Here is a 16,634-nt window from a genome sequence, read left to right as displayed (position 1 = left end):
AAAAATAGAGGAGTAGATATAATGAGAATGGGCTCAGCCCATTTGGACTGTTGCAACTTCGGCCCAATAACAATTTATGTATATTGCTACTGAATTCTGATCCAATCTATTGGGCTGACTCGATAGAGGTTATGTTGTGTTGGGGCTTTTGACCCAACGTCAAAATGCGGGGAAGATGACGAGTCCCGAATTAGGACTCCATTTTTTCTCCGATGTGTACATGTAAAAAAAAAAAAAAAGGGTAAAGATTAGAATCTACTCGGTCCCAATAAATAGAACAAGTGAAATGGAATGACAATCACATATTAATGTTTCATGCGTTCAAATAATTTCCAGAAGACTAAATAGATAACCTCCATTATACAAGCTTACAAAGAGTTGCTTATTTCAAGTAAAGTCTAGGCCTGTATTGCGCAAAGAATTTTAATTCATGGTCACAGAGGGATTAGAAAAATTTATGTATCCAAATAATAACATATCCTGTACTGATGTTTATGATATATTTTTTTTGAAACATTGCTTATGAACTGCTACATATTTTGCAAATTCCCAAACGAATTCATGTTAATAAGCAGTGTTAACTTCCAACTATAAACTCCTATTTAAAGTAGTCCAAGCATTACTCATACATCTTAACATGCAAATGAATGGCCTTGTTTTGGAAAGCAACCAAACAACCATTTTAACAGAAGATATGATAAAGAAAATGGGATTACAAGATAGGAACAAATAGAGACCCATTGGGACACTTCCAGCCAAAACACTCAAATGGGACTTAATCAACATGTCTTCCAGCATTATCAAGGATAAAAAAGCAAGTTTTAGCTTAAAACAAATCTGTGTGGAAGCCTTTAAAAATGATGAGCTGCTTAAGCATTTCAACTAGACAAAGGTGGACTTTTGGACTCTCGAAATACCTTAGGACAGTATAGAACCTAAAAAAACAATCGCATCATGGAGAGCCAACATAGAAAAGACTAATGAGAAAGGAAGACTAAAAAGTAAATTAAGTAGGACCAACATTAGCTATTGGAAATAAGATCTACTGACTCAAACAACATATCACAGAGAAACCACTCTAGCATATCAAACACCATAGGTCACCAGTGACCGTGAACTTAATTTAAATAAATATAGGCATGACTCAAGTATCAACATCGATTCATATTAATCTAAACCAAAGAAAAGGTTAAGCAAATATATGAGTTTATGTACTGCCTAGCACATTCAAATCAGATTGAGCAAACCCCACACATATTGATGAAGATTAAGTATAAATAGCCAACAAGACAGCCAACCACAGGGAACTTAAATTACATTGACATGCGTAGCAGGTTTCTAGCTCAAAAACTAAACATAACATGGATTAGACACACTCTAGTAGTGAGCCAAACAAACCCACATTTTAATCAATATGCAAGGAACAATTATCATCCTTCTGAACAGTATATAGGAGAAACAAACAGGCATGAGATTGGTTTTTATCATAGTTTAATCAGATAGTTTCAGATCAAACAAGTAGTGCATAAGGTAGGAATTATGTATTTTTTAAACATGAATAACTTGGCACAGCAAATAACATGACTCCATACGTGTTTGGACAGGGAGCATTTCAAAATTTAAAGCATATGATTCACAACCAATTTGTATTAGCCAACTAATATAAACTATAGCTGCACTCTGCTAGTAATTATACCAAACAGAGTACCCTCTTAAAAACACATACAGTAATCTCATCACAACTTAATCATCAGCCAGTCCCACATTGGATAAACAAAAACTGAACCAGATTATGACCCCAAATTCCAAGGAAAGAATTCGACCGTACAAACTCAGGGCCAACTTGAAGGTAAAGAAAGGTTCAAATTTTATAACTGGGAACAACAATTGTGCTAACCTCCCTTTTAACAGGAGGGAATTATGGGATCCGACAATTAACAAATCATACTGGACTCAGTTTCGACAAGGTGTAGATGCTTGACAAACAGACACAATATCATTCAGTATAAATTGTTTTAGTGCTGCTGAACAAATGCAAACAAACAAGTAGTCTGACCATCATCAAACATTTGGACATAGTCCACCGACTCTCTATTCTACCTAAAATGGTTCAAGCCGCAGAGATCCCATCGTGATTTACAACGTCATTTAGACTGGTTTTGTATGATTTAAACATATAAATCTAGGATTTTATACCATGCTCCTACACCATAGTTAGCTTATTAAAGTGTTCGAGCGAAAATAACTCATATGAACATCAAACAGAGATCTTAAGCTATATTTTCAAGTGGAACACTAAGCATACTGAATGAGCAGCAATCATTATCAAAAGAAAAAATGTAACTTCCTATTTTACGACATCAGACATAACTTCCTATTTTTGTGACATTCGAACCTATAGAATTTTACCGCAGCATCCAACTTGAAACTAAAAGCATTTTAAACATGCAAAACAAGAAGTCATCAACACAAATCAGAATTAGATCGAAACCAAAGGGAAAAGAGGAGGGTGGCACAGACCTGTTTTGTGTGCAGTGAACGGGGGCTCGGGTCTCGGATCTACGTTCGAAAACGACGAATAGAGGGTGCTCCGATTAAACCCAAAACTTAGATTGTATGAAAATATAGTGATTTAGAGTAACATCCGGCTAAAGTTCATCGGAAAAGTGAGAATCATGGTCGGAAGATGGTGGGTGTCCCTAAACACTGAATCCCTTTTTTTCGATCTGTTCTTGTTTGTTTTAGTTGATTTTCGTCCCTTTTTTTTCGATTTGTTTTCTTTTCCGTTGATTTGTCTCACTCCCCTCCTTCTCAGTTCATTTCTTTTTCTTTTTCTCCCCCCTTTAACAATCAACTCACCATCCCTTTTTATAAGGTTTGGGTTCAAGAAGAGGGAGATGGAAGAGCGTAAGGAAGCGGAAGAAAAGGATGAGTGGAGAGGAGCGTGGTGTGGGGTAAGGAGGAGAGGGAATGAGGGGAAAGGGGAGAGGAGCGGCGGTAGTGGGAGAGAAAAGGGGAAAGGGAGAGATGAGGCGGAAAAGAAGGAGAAAAGAAAGAGAAAGAGCGGAAGATGGAATGAAGGGGGCAGTAAAAAGATTCTGTCGTTTGAAATTGGGGAAGAAGGAGCAATTTAGGGGAAATCTGATATGAAGTCAAAAAGGAGGAAACATGTGGAGCCCCAAAAAGAAAAGAAGGAAGAAATTAAAATGGAAAGTTGCGTGTGGAACCCCCAAAAAAAAAGGAAAAGGAGAAAGAAACCAGATGGAAACTTTGAAAAGGATTTTTGATTTTATTTTATTTTATTTTTTATGGAATAGGGAAAAAAGGTAAATAGAATTATCAAGAATTTGTCCCTTGTAAAATAATATTTTGACGAAATAAAAATTATAGCGCGTCGTTTTAAAATACGAGCTTCAAAATGAGTCCAATATTGATATACTTCCGAGCAATTGTTTATGAGGTGAAAATTGTTGATCCTTCTCTCCTCTATTTAATTATTCTTGGGCTTCTAATTTAATAACCAGTACAACATATACTATGTAAAGACAATTAATAATTAATATGTAGAAAAATAAAGATTTTATAATGTATTGTCTTGTAATTAATTTAACAATTCCAAACCCGAAAAAATGAAACGATGACTAACTGTTTAAAATCTGTGATAAAGTAATGCTCATAATGTTGAAAATAAAAGTAGTGATATTAATAGTAGTAGCAATAAAATATTGTAAAAATAAAGTATTTAGCTCGTCAGTAAATTTAGAAAACCCCGAGTAAATTAAATAAAAGAGGGACAAAATTGGGTGTCAACAACAACTCCCGGGTGGATCAAATCCCGGGGGCTCCGCCTATTTTGAAAGGGCCGGATTCAAAGAGGTACATCCAAAGGCCTTTTCCTCTGAGTGCCGCTCCGAAATTGATCCCGAAGAGGTTCAAAATGCCGAATATCCAAAATATGACGGCACAACAGACCCTCACGAACACGTGACCTCATACGCCTGTGCTATAAAAGGCAATGTTATGGAAGATGATGAAATTGAATCCGTGTTGCTGAAAAAGTTCGGGGAAACTCTGTCAAAAGGAGCATTGACTTGGTACGATCATCTGCCCGAGCATTCAATCACTTCTTTCGAAATGCTCGCCGATGCCTTCATAAAAGCACACGCCGGAGCCAAAAAGGTGCAGGCTCGAAAGGCGGATATTTTTCGTATAGCCCAAAGAGACAAGGAGCTATTGCGTGAATTTGTCAACCGGTTCCAAAGGGAACGAATGGAGCTCCCCCCGGTTCCGGAGGAATGGGCCGCACAAGCTTTCACAAAAGGGCTCAATGTTCAGATCTCGACGGCTTCGTTCCAATTAAAGGAAAGCTTGCTGGAATACGAGGCTGTGACCTGGGCGGATGTCCATAACCGATACGAGTCAAAAATTCGGATAGAGGATGACCAACTCGATCTTCGCCCGGGGCCCGAAAAAATGGACAAAAGCTCGGAGAGATCACGAAAGAATTACGAACCGGAGGCCGGACCATCGAGGGAAAGGTATCGGCCATACACTCGAAAACCAAGCTTCAGGTCGGAAAAATCAAGGGATGGCCCGAGTCATTTCTCCGGGCGGGGGTGATAAACGGGCCGAGTACCCGGTTCAGGTATACCACCGAGGAGTCAAACGAGGAGGCCACGACTGTGAAACTCGATCTCACAGATGAACTTCGCGAAAACGCGTTGGTCCGTATTGCAACCCAGAAGCAGAGAATGGGAAGGTACTACAATCGGAGAACCAATTTTTGACATTTCTAAGTTGGGGACTTGGTGCTTCGGAAAGATACCTTGAGCACCAAGAATCCCAACGGAGGAAAACTGGGTCCGAACTGGGAAAGACCGTACAAGATAACCAAGGTAACGAGCAAAGGTTCGTGTCAGCCGGAATCCGTGGACGGGCAGCGATTGTGCAACAACCGGAACGTGGCTCATTTGAAGGGATATTAGTGCTAAGGTATGGGCACCTCATGTTTAACCTTTTTCTTTTTTGGCAGGAAGTCAAGTGCCGGATAAAGTTAGGATCTAGGTCTGAAAACGCGTGTTGCACTCTTTTCCTTAGTACGGTTTTGTCCCAAAATGGATTTTTCGACAAGGTTTTTAATGAGGTAACAAGTACAACGTGTTACTTAACAAAATAAGGACAAACGGCCGGGAACTCGGGGTCACGGCCTACGAGTAGGGGCTTGATAGCGCTCGCCTGATCTTGCAGCTCAGATAAGCACTAGGGGACTTATACCCACATTGAGGTTTACCCCGGTTAATGGAAAACGGAGGAGCTTAACAAATCAAGACCGGACCTTCTGCATTAGGTTCCGATGTAAGGACCAAACGATCATAATGAATTGTGTCCCATTCAACATTTGCTACGGCAAAACTAAGGCCCGACCACCGGCCACAGCCTCCGATGTAAGGACCAAACGATCATAATGAATCGTGTCCCATCCAACATTTGCTACGGCAAAACTAAGGCCCGGCCACCGGCCACAGCCTCCGATGTAAAGACCAAACGATCATAATGAATTGTGTCCCATCCAACATTTGCTACGGCAAAACTACGGCCCGGCCACCGGCCACAGCCTCCGATGTAAGGACCAAACGATCATAATGAATCGTGTCGCATTCAACATTTGCTACGGAAAAACTAAGGCCCGGCCACAGCCTCCGATGTAAGGACCAAACGATCATAATGAATCGTGTCCCATTCAACATTTGCTACGGCAAAACTAAGGCCCGGCCACCGGCCATAGCCTCCGATGTAAGGACCAAACGATCATAATGAATCGTGTCCCATTTTTCATTTACTACAACAAGGCAGAAGGAATTAAAATTCTCATATGTACAAACATTTTGCAAACGCAAAGTCATCAAAAGCTGGTATAACAAAATCTTGGGTGTCTTTCTGTTAAAAGGACTTCGCCCCGACGGTAACCGCCGTATTCCGGCACTGCCCCACTCACATACTCTATATCGAAGATTGTGCCCGAAATTCGACAAAGGCGACAAGGTCACAATGACCCAAGCCAAAGCTCGGCAAATTCCCCCAAAACGGGGACTGCTACATCAAAAACTTTGCCAAGGTTGAAAAAATACCGACCCTGAAGGAAATGCCTATCGTAATTCGGAGACATCTGAACTTATGAAGCATCGGATAAATCCCACGGGCACGGTGAATTAACGACTATGAGTCGACCTGTCCTAAAACGGACCAACGATCATGACCAAAATAAATGGCAAACATTCAACACTAAGAAATAAGAAGGTAACGACGAGCTGACAGGGCCACCGGTTTCGGAAGTTATCCACTCCCCGTTACTCTGATAGATCGGAGATCCAGGAAGTGTGGGGCTATCTGTATACGGTAAAAACCGGATGCGAGGCAAACCGGTGGAGCGAGGGGGCCGACTGATCTGCCTTCTTCGTCATTGGAACGACCAAGCCCGGTGACCCGAGCATTCGTGGCCGTTGGTCCGTATAGCCGTCTGTCCGTACGGCTGTTGGTCCGAGTAGCCGTTGGTCCGTCTGGCCGTTGGTCCGAGTAGCCGTTGGTCCGGGTGGCCGTTGCACGCGGGTCACGCGCCAGTAACGTCCTGTCCTGGTCAACTACCCACCATGCGTGTGTCAGACGGCGCCGTCAGTCTAATCCCACCAAATCCGTGCAGAGCTGTCGTTGTTGCTATTATTTTATTAGTTCACATCATATGAGACCCATGGAGGTCACACTATAAAGAGAGCACATCCCCCTCCTTTGTGAGGGTTGGCTTCTTCATCCTCCAAGAACACTTGTAATAGAAAAATATATATGCAATCTCTCTCTCAATATCTGATCCGGCCAAGGCCGTTTGTTTCCATTTACGTTGTGTTTCTTTCATTAAGCATTCAACATGGCTTCTAAACGTTCATGTCCGTAGCAAATTAAGCAAATCACCGTTACAAGCCGTTTTATCGCCAAATACTCACACGCTTATTTTCCGCTATCAAATATACATCAAGATCCAAGCACATATCCTATACCCGCGTACAAATTCAATTGGTTTCCCAATTTCGGGGTAAACATGACCTACGTGTCACGTGACGATTGGTGGAAGTTTGTTTTCCGAACATCCATGTATATTCCTCGTATGCCATATATTGTTCACGCTACCAATGTTAATTTTGTTCTATCATTTTCTCTATGTTATACATTCAACATATATACTTCAAGAAATAGAAACTTTTCAGTAGATATATATTGTATGAAAGGCACTGATCCATGGAGAGAACCGGTTTGATGTCCGGTTCAAACCACCACCTTCACCTACCACCCGGTTTCCGGTTCCACCCGACCGACGAGGAGCTGGTGGTTCACTACCTCAAGAAAAAGGCAGCTTCCAATCCATTGCCTGTCACAATAATAGCTGAAGTTGATCTCTACAAGTTTGATCCATGGGAATTGCCAAGTAATTATTACTCTCTCTGTTTTAGTTTACGTCTATTCCGCGAATAATGATATTTTAATATTTAAAAATTTAATTTTAAGCTTTTTATTTTACTTTTAGTGACATGTTTTTTGTAGCCACAGAAATGCAATGACATAATTAAGGCAAGAGCTAAAAAATGTTCCAACGCTTTCTTAAACGTTATGCCAGATCAATCTTCGCCACATAAAATTGAAATGGATGGAATACGTAGAATTCATATGTTTTCCTTTGAGATTATTATTTCTCGAGGTAGATTTATTAATAATGAATTGTTTTATACTATACACCAACCCAACAAAGCCCCCCCCCCCCCCCCCCGCCCCCCACCCACCAACAAACCGGCCTAAAAAAAAAAAAAAAAAAGAGACTAATCGTCATATTTTTGCAAACTTTGGCCAGTATAATCACTGGTTATATACTTCTTATACACTGAATATATACCAGTGAAGGCTACAATCGATTATGGCTAGGCCAGAGCAGATCGATCGAATCCAAAAGCTTTAGTCTAAATTCTATATTTGTATTAAGGAATTCACTAAATTGATAAAAGGTTAAATTCCCAAACCTAATTACTAACACTTGAAATCACTATCCTAAAATCTAGATTCCATAAGTTTTAAATCTCGACTTTCCATAAGTTCGACTCCGCTTCTGAACTAGACTGATGAATCTTTTTCTAGTTCTCTCACTAAATATGTTACGATCACTTTATAGTGATCACTGTGTTGAATTGAAGTTTTCTCATAACTTTTTTTTGTAGGTAAGGCAAATTTTGGGGAGCAAGAATGGTATTTTTTTCAGTCTGAGAGAAAGGAAATATCCGAAAGGGGGTCGACCAAATCGAGCAGCAACTTCAGGATATTGGAAGGCCACTGGCACAGACAAGCCAATATTTACATGCAATGGCACTAAGAAAATTGGGGTGAAAAAGGCACTTGTTTTCTATAAAGGAAGGCCACCAAAAGGGATCAAAACAAATTGGGTGATGCATGAATATCGCCTTGTTGATTACAATTCTTCTCTAACCAAGAAATGCTCTTTATGGGTAAGGTAACACTCTCATTAATTCATAACCAAAATAAAAGAGAGGGAAAAAAATCAAAACTATATACAAAAAGACTTCTTTTTTTGAAAGGAAAAAAAATTATTTAACCATTATATCTAAAAGAGAAAATTTACTAGTCCGTTTAATTCAGAATCGAATAAAATTCATAAATTGCCACTTTTTAGTATTTGTAATTAAAATAGTCATTGTTATGAAATTTTAAATTGCACATGTGAAGCTACCGAACATAGTCATGGGTTTCACTCGTGGAGTTCTAATTCCATGACAGTGATTTATTTTTCAAAGATATCACCAAAAAGTGTTTAGTAAGGACGCTGATTAATTTCCAGAATCGCTCCCTATATATAGGCCCAGTAAAAGGAGTAAATTGTTCAGTACACAAAGGTTTTCCATCTTAGAAGATTTTGTAGTATGTTGAAGGCATTCCGCTGTTAGATTGAATTGAATCTTATACAACTATCGGGTCCTTGTATATATTAGAGATTTTATCAATAGTATAAATCTTTTAAAGGTATAAGTAGACCTTAATTTTGCTGGTTGAGACCGTAAGTTCCAGGGTAAGCTCAAATTAGCCTGTCAAGCTGAATAAAAATAGTTGATGTAGCTCTCCTTCGGAAGCCTCTAAGTTTTTGATATCATTTGTTGTTGTGTAGCTTGATGATTGGGTATTATGTCGGATTTACAAGAGAAACAATTCGAGTACATTATTGGAAATAGACAAGGAAGATTCTATAGAGGAGTACACTACAACAACATGTTCAACTTCAATATTGCCAGCCACACCAATGAATTTATTTGAGCAACATAATCCAAATATTGAAGGAGCTTTGAGAGATTCCAATTTTGATCAACTTCTTGAAAATGATAATGATAATTATTTTGGAAATATTGGAGCTTCATCAGGTTTACAAGTTGATAGTCATGAAAATGAAAATATTGGCAATTCGGGCTCATTTCTTTCAATGCTCAATGATATTTCTCCAAGAAGTTCACCACTCAATTCTTGGTTTTCTGGCTAATAGATATGGTATTTTATTTAATTATCAATTCATTAATTTACCGGGAAGTAAATTAAAATTACAGGAATTCTGTATGTTTGAAGAGAAGGGGAAAATAAATATAATGGATAATTTACTCTTTTTGTGGCAGTTTAATTATTTATTTTCGAATTTTAGTTATGAAATTAATTAACATCACATGGCCTAGAGTAAAATTCTGTTTTAAAACTAATTCCTCTTCGTTTTATTCTTAAAGAAAAGTGAATGGAAAAAGTTTTTTTTTTTTTTTTTTTTAGAATTCTTATGTTTAATTGTCTATTTTAAAATTAATATGCATAATACATAGATAGACAATTAGACACTTAAACTTGGCCTCTAGTCTCTACTATCAGCTGAACACTCCAACTTACAAAATGATCATCTAAATACCTCAATTTCCACTATGTCAATTAAACACCCCAACTTTACAAAATAATCATCTAGATACTTCCAAAATTACCATGTCATGTCAGCGTCGGGGTGTTCATAAGATGCAGTGGAGATGAGTTGAGGTATCTAGATGTGAATTCTCAAACTTAAAATGTTTAGTTGTCAGTTCAAACCAAATTAAGATGTCTACCCATGAATTAAAAGGCATGAGTCATCATGTATGCCAGCTAATTTTGCTTGTGATGAAGTTCACTATATTGCCACTTCGATCCTTCATCCTTTTCTTTTTAAATTGATGAGTCCTGCCAAAAGATGTTATGGATCTTCACAATCAAAAATTTCGACAAGTTCACACATCAGGCTTAAAGCTCAATTTCGATTAATTGTAAGTCGTTGCATACCATCTCACTTGGTAATTCGAACTTTCAAATAAAGTGCCTTAATAGGCTAAAAAATATGATGATAATTTCTTTTTAGGGAAATGGGTCAAAAATACCACTCTATTTTGGAAAAAAGAGCTAAAAATATCCTCCAAATTTATTTTGGGTTAAAAATATCTTTCTCATCTTTAAAGTTTTCAAATATACCCCTACCTTGGTGGAAATTATCCCCAAAATAACCCGAAATTATTTTTTAAACCCGCTCTATCATTTAAACCCAACCCAAGTAAATAATAACCCATAAGATCCCCTTATTCTCCCAATTCCCTCAAACTTCAAACTTACGTATTGGGAGAATAAGGGGATCTTATGGATTATTATTTAGATGGATTGGGTTTAAATGATGGAGCGGGTTTAAAAAATGATTTCGGGTTATTCTGGGAGATAATTTTCGTCAAGACAAGGATATATTTGAAAACTTTAAGGATGAGAGGGATATTTTTTATCCAAAATAAATTCAAAGGATATTTTTAGCCCTTTTTCCAAAGTGAAGGAATATTTTTGACCCTTTTCCCTTCTCTTTATTTTAAAAAATCAAGTGGTTGATTACATAAGAATAATCTTAAAATGGTGTTCTTGTCCCTTTATATTTTTTAATAACTGCCACGGCAGTGTTTACTTCTAAACAACTAAACCTTTCTCTAAGAAAACTTACGCATATTTACCTTCAGTCAAACTTAATTACGGACAACCCAAATGTATAAAACCTATACTATGATATGTATACTGTATGTATATATTATGTATAATATATGTATATTGAAGTATGAATATACAAAACCTATATATTCCTTATCTATTCTGTGAACTAGATCACCCAAAGATATTGGGCTGTAATTTTCCCCTTTTCTCTCCCTATAACTCTGGCTTGAATGTACAAAATTTGTTTCATTTTTAAGGAGTAAAAGTTAGCTGAAATATAATTTTGATTATAGGGAAAAGGACACTGTGTGTCTGATGGGCCAAATTAATGCCACATTTGGCCAATATTGTGGCGACTAAGTCGCCATTAAAGGGCTGCTACAGCATATATACATATGCTAGAATTAATCATACATTTATTATACATTAATTATACATTTAATATACACATATTATACAATAATGATATGATATTTTTTTTTACATATACAATAGTGATACATATTATATACCACAATGATACATTTTTTATACGTATGGTACACATTCTATGCAAGACTAATACAATTTATATGCACATGCTGAATTATATATACACTTTCTATACGAAAATGATACATATTATATATAAAAATGATACAATTTTCTATTCTATACAAGGGCAGTTGCACTGTGCTAATACACGTTATATACACAAATGATACATATTATATACAAAAATGATTCATACCTTAGTGATTCATATTTTATATAGTTTCTATACATTACAGATAGGTATTGATACATATTTTATATATAAACGACATATATTATATATAAAAATCGCCTCAAACAATTTTGTGTTAGGGTTTTTATTTGAAAATTGTCTTATTTAAGTTTTAGTTAATGAGTGGGATTTGTTTAATTCTACATTTTGGGTTTGAAAAAAATTGGGCTAGAGGATTGAATTATTTATGGCCGAACGGTCATATATGTCCTTTTCCCTTGATTATATCCACTAGTGATTCAGAAATAACAAGCCCATATATCTACGCTAAAACTAAACTGTGCCAAATGGATCTACTTACCATATGAGCATTTTTTTTTGCACGGAATGACGTTCCAAGGCGTTGGTCTTTAATTTTGTCTCTCAAATTGCTAGTCTTTAATATTTGCTCTTCCATGAAAAAGAGGCCGAAAATATCCTGAGATTTTGGGTTCGAAACCCGCTCATTAAAAAAAAATCGCAAGATAAGGCTTAACGAAAAGTCTTCCAACAACCCAAAAAAAAAAAAATGCCTTAAGGCAGAGGATTGCATTAAATTTTTATTTTTTTTAACTCTACTGGAATTCTATAAAAGTTATCCAAATAGGCCTAATTTTGCAAAAAAACTTTGCCTGGCAAATTTTTTTTTTTTTTTACTGAGTTGGAGTTTGAATCCAAAATCTCGAAATATTTTAGGCGAAGAACAGAAATTAAAGACCAACCCCGAATACGAACAATTGTGCAAATTGCCCCCTTATGAGTACCTTCCTGGCCCAAAAAAGCCCAACAATAGAATTTACCAAAAGTTCCTAGCTCTCCTGAGAACATCCACAACACTCGAGAAGAAAAAAAAAGGAGAATGACATATACATACATAATAAAGGAGAATGACATATACATACATAAGAACAGGAAATGACATATATATATATATAAGAATAGGGTATATTTACAAAATATGACGAAACTTTATAATTTACAGAACATAACAATAGATTTCTTACAAAAAATTTCGCTCAAGGCTTGAAAAACTCGCTCAAAAATTTGTGTATGAAATGTGTATATCTCGCTCAAGACTTAAAAAATATCGTTTAATATTTCGTGTATGAAAACTGTATGAAGTATGTATACATCGCTTAGGGCATAGAATTTCGCTCATGTTTGTCATGTATGAAATGTGTATAGCTCAAAGCTTAGAATTTCAGCCACAATTTTGATATAAAAACTGTATAAAAATGGTTATGAAATATGTATCTAATTGTATACATGTTGTATAAAGCTCATGTTAGGTTTTAGAAAAGTTAATCCAACTACAACAATATTATATAAAACTTTCATACAATATTCATATAAATTTAATATATTTAAAACAACATATATAAGTTAAAAAATAAATTCATACAAGCTTAACATATAATTGTCATACAAGTTTAATACAATTTTGAATCTCACTACAAAATTTGAAGAGAAATCAAATTTCATCAGATCCACAGTCAGTCCGCTAATTTTCCTATTTTTTCTTCATTTTGAATCCGCATAGTGCGATAATCGAATTCGGGATAACATAAAATTTCATATTCGTGAAATTTCCCGATCTGATAGTTGAATTTTTTAGTAGTTTGATTGTTTTTGCAATGTTTGGAGTTGTTTTCGGTCTTTGAGGATCTACATTGCCTATATATGATTTGGTGTATTGTTGCTAACTTTGAAGAATAGTTTCATTCTCTTAGTATTTTTTATAGATCTGCATTTTTTCAGATCTGCGCTTTTTTAAATCGTGTTTATTTAGATCTGCCATCGAAGTGTGTGAACTCACCAAATAGACGTCCGATAAGGGAAGAATGGGAAGAGAAGGGTGGGGCGATGGTTCAGAATCATGGAGCTTCATTAACTTCTCCTATAATTAATAAGACCAAACCCTATAAACTATAGAAAGAAAAGTCAAAGTTTTCAAAGAACTAATGGTTGAAAATATTCGTTCGGGTATTGAGAGAGAAGACTTTTTAGAGATTTGTTGAATAAATATTTGTGTCAACCCTCAAAATGTTGATCTACCTTTACAGCTAGGAGTAATTTGTTTTGGTTTTTCTTTAACATTTTTTACATCTTCTCTCCATCTTAACTTTAATAAAGACTTAAAATTGTCATTAAAACTAAATAGGTTTCATCATTAAGTCGATTTGATTAGTTTTTGGATGTAATTTATTAATGTCATGTTCATGTATTTCTTTTTAACATTGTATAGTCTTGTAAAGTTCACATAATAAAATAGACCTGTTGGGATTGAAATGAGATCTACATATTAAAAATCTAATTTAAAAGAAACCGTTAAAAACTATAAAGAAAATAATCTTTTCCTAAACAAGACTTTTTAAACGACTACATTATTAATACTATTATGTTATTGTATTGTGTGAGAGAGATGGACCTTCAATTTATAGAAGTCTGAAACTTTTTCTCTAAAAAAAGATTATTCAAATATGAAAGAGATCTTTTTCACTAAGGAAACATGAAAATTGAGGGCCTTAACAAAAAGTTCCTAGCTCTCCTCAACATCCACAACACAGAGAAAAATTGCTAGCAAGCGATTATTTATATTAAAACCCAAAAAGTGTCATACAACGATATCAAGTTTATATACTATTTATTTTGACTTATATACATCTAGTAATTAAACAATATAAGATTATAAAAAGCTCAATGATATATCATTTGTCACTACTAAATATTTAATATTGTATAATATATACTATCTATTTCACTCTTAACTTATGAACAATAAAGCCCCGATTCGTCAAATTATGTAATTCAATTCCAAAAAGGAGATAAATATTTTTTTCATTTTACATTGAAATTTGATGCTATGGCAGTAGATTTGTGCACTTTAATTATAGTACATTTAATAACGAAACAAATTTTGACCAGCAAGCATGAATTTAATTGATGGAAGTTTGAAAAGCACGCAAAGATTTGACTAAAGAGAAAATAAATGAAGATTTTGTGATTTCGAAGTTTCAATTAACAATAAAAAATCGATCTTATCATACTTAAAAAATTGAAGTTGCACCAATTGTTGTGAGATATTGCAGCTTCGAAAGAAATAAGCTGCTCTTTTTCTTGTAATACTGCAAACATTGGCGTCTGGAAATGATTTTTAAAGGAAAATTAACGAGAATATTGTTGGGAAGAAACAAACAATAACCAAATTACACGACAAGGCAACATCGGAAGGAATACCCATGTCGAAACTTCCACACTATTTGAACCAAGAGAAGACAATAAACACTAGCACAAATGGAAATCCGGGCAGCAGCTATACCAACAATAAAATAGCAAAGCAAGCAAAAATAAATCGAATGGAAGAGACACCAAATTTACGTGGTAAAACCCCTTCAATGTGAAGAGGAAACATCCAAGGGACCTCCGGCCCACAAAAGCTTCACTATAAACAACAAGAGTTACAACAATGTTCTCCAAATTTCTACAACAACAAAGCCAAGCACGGAGCAACAATACATAAAAGATAACACCAAAACTAGCGAAGAAAAGAGAGAAATCACCCCAAAAAATGAGCTATTGTTCGTACTAAAAATCTAGAGCTACAGACCACAAAATCCGATCTCCACTGTTGCAATCGAAGAACCAGATGTTGAGAACTCCCAGTTCAATTTTCAGCACGATCCAACGGCTAACGAATCGGAAAACGCAATTTAAAATGGACTGCTGTAGCAGAAAATTTTTGGACGAAAATCTGCTTTCTCTCTCACGTTTTTCTCTCTATATGGCTGCTATGAATTCACTCTTGTGTTGTCAAAATAAGACCTAAATTGATCCTATATATAGAGAAAAATTTTGGCAAAATTGTCCTGGTCCAAATTGGATTGAGTTTTATTAATCCAATTCCACATAGGAAGGGAAAACCCAAAAATCTAATTGGATTGGGTTTTATTAATCAAATTCCACATAGGAAGGGAAAACTCAAAAACCTAACAATTCTCCCCCTCCCGACTATGTGGAGGAAACCGTCATCCCGTCGATCAAGCAACACTCTAAATCTAGACTCGCAGCCAAGCCTAGGACAAACTGAATGAATGACATCTTCACAACTGGAGAAAAGATTTCATCAAAATCAACTCCCTTCTTCTGATTAAAGCCCTTGACAACCAATTTAGCCTTGTACCGTGGAACTGGGTTACCATCTTCATGTTTCACCCTAAAAACTCACCTGTTTTTCAAAGCTTTTCTGTCTCTAGGAAGCTTAACCAGATCAAATGTATGATTATCATGCAAAGATTTAATCTCATCTTGCATAGCATCAAACCACCTTTCCTTTTCTTCACTATCCATAGCCTCATCAAAACTTTCAGGTTCTCCCCTGTCAGTCAAGAGTATAAAATCATTGGGAGAATAATGAGATGAAGGTACTTTCTCTCTAATAGATCTTCTGAGAGAACTCTCTGGAACATCAATACAAACTGGTTGCTGGCCAATCACATCATCTTCCACTGGAGCGTCAACAGCATCATGCTGGTCATTCTGAACATGATCACTATCTTCATTATCAACTTGATCTTCATTATTTTGAAGACTTTCTTCACGTGCAATAGTCACAAGAACTGGGTCAACATCAACTAAGCTCTCATTGCTCTGAGAATCAACCTTCTCAGCTTTGTCAAAATCTTCAATTGTCTGGTCTTCAAAGAACACAACATCACGGCTTCTAACAAGTTTCTTCTCAACTGGATCATAGAAACAATAGCCAAATTCATCATGACCATAACTAATGAAGATACATTGCCTAGTTTTAACTTCCAACTTT

General features: G+C 36.0%; 1 pseudogene; it reads left to right on the top strand.

Moving 5' to 3' along the window:
• The first annotated feature begins 7,193 nt into the window (after nucleotides 1-7,193).
• Nucleotides 7,194-9,927, top strand: LOC132618049 (NAC transcription factor 25-like; annotated as a pseudogene).
• The last annotated feature ends 6,707 nt before the right edge of the window (nucleotides 9,928-16,634 follow it).

The sequence above is a fragment of the Lycium barbarum genome, chromosome 11 (assembly GCF_019175385.1).
Source record: "Lycium barbarum isolate Lr01 chromosome 11, ASM1917538v2, whole genome shotgun sequence".
Taxonomy (NCBI): domain Eukaryota; kingdom Viridiplantae; phylum Streptophyta; class Magnoliopsida; order Solanales; family Solanaceae; genus Lycium; species Lycium barbarum.
This window is presented reverse-complemented; position numbering and strand designations above follow the sequence as displayed.